This window comes from Pinus tabuliformis, chromosome 6 (genome assembly GCF_031772625.1).
Source record: "Pinus tabuliformis cultivar Carrire ecotype Pingquan chromosome 6, CPIR1, whole genome shotgun sequence".
In the NCBI taxonomy this organism is placed as follows: Eukaryota; Viridiplantae; Streptophyta; class Pinopsida; order Pinales; family Pinaceae; genus Pinus; species Pinus tabuliformis.
The window spans coordinates 1,654,548,198-1,654,551,078 of NC_142292.1; the positions used below are offsets into that span (position 1 = coordinate 1,654,548,198).

The 2,881-nt window shown below is 30.0% G+C and overlaps 1 non-coding gene across 1 annotated transcript; it reads left to right on the plus strand.

Annotated features, from left to right (window-relative positions):
* The first annotated feature begins 1,005 nt into the window (after positions 1-1,005).
* TRNAK-UUU (transfer RNA lysine (anticodon UUU)) lies at positions 1,006-1,078 on the plus strand. The gene has a single exon. It is a non-coding gene; the product is annotated as a tRNA-Lys (tRNA).
* The last annotated feature ends 1,803 nt before the right edge of the window (positions 1,079-2,881 follow it).

Below are 2,881 nucleotides of genomic sequence, written 5' to 3' on the forward strand. Positions count from 1 at the left end.
AACAAAAACCACGAAGACTGAAGTATTAAAGGAATACACACCACCTGTCACCTTGCATGCAAACCCCAACTGGAAAAACAAAATATGCATGTGTTCGTTGATGTTGTTGGTACCCTTGGGAAGAGGAAAGTGCAACCTCCAATGATACCATCAAATCAAGAGATGGATTTGACCAAATTTAAAATAAATTTAATATTTTTATTAATTTGATTTCATTTTTTAGTTTTTTAAATTAATATATCATTTTATTAATTTGATTCCATTTTTTAATTTTTTAATTTAATATAATTTAATTTATTCTATTTTACCATATCTTTAAAATCTTCAATAATTAATAGTTTTTAATAATAAATTAATTAATATTAAATGAGCAATGTTCATATCTTTTTCATCTACTCTATAGGTGATATTGTATCTCTCTCCTCTATTTACTCATGGTCTAGCACTCATTACATCATCAATGTGAAGTATTTGCCCAAAATATTAAACATCTCAATAAAAACATACTTTTCTAGAATTTTTTATCATCAATAAATAATTATATACTAAAATTTATAAACAATATTATAAACCCAAAATTAAGACAAAAAAAAATATAAGAAAAATATATAAACCGTTTAGAAAAAACAATAATCATTGAGAATGAATCTCGTTCTCGGATAGGAGCTTTGATGCATGTTGCAGCAGTCATACATACGATTTAAAATCTGAAATAATAGGTTATATTTACGTATAATTTTTTTAGATGATATATATTAATTTAATATTTATATGTAATCATATTATATGTATTGTTTTGATAGTATTATTTTTTTATATATATATCAAACTAAATTTACATAAATAATAGGATAATTGATAAATTTAATGTTTAGTTTTCATTTTATCGATAAATTTTATGATATTCCGATTCTTCTCCAAAATTCTAACTCATAGACAAATAAATAAATCAAAAATTGAAACAATCCAATCAAATAGTTTAATTAGATTTAGCCATTTATAGTTGCCGTCTTAGCTCAGCTGGTAGAGCGCGTGGCTTTTAACCACGTGGTCGTGGGTTCGATTCCCACAGACGGCGATAAATGTTTCAATTTGCTCATGGAGTAGCTCAGCTTTATTGCTGTTCGCCCTATGTATTACAAATAGTAACTCTGCTTTAGTGATGTGAAAAAAAGACTTTAATGCTGTTCTTACTATTTGTTACAAATAGTAACTCTACTTTAATGATGTGAAAAAAAGTGTATCAACGACTCCACTTTAATGATGTTCGCCCTATTTCTTACGGACAGTAGCTCTGGTTAAATGATGTTACTCTATTTTGCATATTGTGAAAAAACTGATCGCCCTATTTCTTAGCCATAGTAACTCTGGTTTAATGATGTTACTCACCTTTCATATATTTCTTAATTTCTTACGGACAGTAGCTCTGGTTAAATGATGTTACTCTATTTTGCATATTGTGAAAAAACTGATCGCCCTATTTCTTAGCAATAGTAACTCTGGTTTAATGATGTTACTCACCTTTCATATATTTCTTACGGATAGTAGCTCTGGTTAAATGATGTTACTCTGTTTTCACATATTGTGAAAAAACTGATTGCCCTTTTTCTTACCAATAGTAACTCTGGTTTAATGATGTTACTCACCTTCCATAATGTGAAAAAACGTGAATGAAGGAAAATGTCATAGCTATTGGTCTAGTGATTTAAGAAGTATGTTTTAATTATTGGTTTAGTTAATTAAGTCACTTGGCATAAAATAGACGGTGATGGGTGTATTGTTAAGTCATTTTATGATGTAAATGTTAGTGCGAAATTTTATGGGTAAAAATCTAGTCATGTTAAGGGGTGTATTGTTAAGTCATTTTATGATGTAAATGTTAGTGCGAAATTTTATGGGTAAAAATCTAGTCATGTTAAGGGTTGGTGTGGCCCAGCGTGGGTGTAATCCCCGGGTGACTTTGACAACTTAGATGCCCCTAGGTCATGGTTTCTCAAGCCACAAGTCAAGCCTAATGTAATTTTTTGACAACTTAGATGCCCCTAGGTCATGGTTTCTCAAGCCACAAGTCAAGCCTAATGTAATTTTTGATGAACTCGGACCACTTGACAAAAAAAAAAGAAATAAGAAGTATGTTCAAAATATTTTATGATTTGGTTGTTTTTGGGTATAGTTTTTAGTTAATTTTGGTAAGGATTTGTTGCAATTGCATGTGCTTAACTGTTTTAGGGGTTTTTTAGTGTGTTGACTTCAATTATACATTTAAATAATCAAAAATCATAATCTCACCAAGAATTATATAGTTAGATTCTAGCAAAAGGGACAAAATATAGAATAGTTAGAGTCTATACATCAAGATGGTTATGTTACTTGTAGATATGAGAATAGAGGATCCATTGAATAGGGCCTATGAATAACACATTAAAATGATTACTTATTGGGCTAAATGACAATGGATATATCTCGGGAGGATGTGGTGGAGGAGGTCGTGATATATGTGTTGTCTAATGTACAAGTGATTGTAGACATCATACTCAACCATCTCCATGCATTCTACTACTTAAAATTGCACAAACATAATTGCATCATTAAAGTGACATGTTGCCAAATGTGTAAGTGGTTGTAGAAATATGACTCAACCATTCTTGCTCATTTTAGCAGTTCAACATGTGCATAGGGGGCATAAGTATCTTAAGTTATGAACACCTCACTTTCACCATTTTTTTTTCCTCCCATCAAAAGCATAAAAGTAGGGCTAGTTTTGTTAGGGATTGACATATTTATTTAATTTTGTATCCATTGGCTATGCTTATGTATTGTTTCTTGAATATACAATAATAAATGATCCAATGAAAATGGCCCATGGATAACATATTAAACA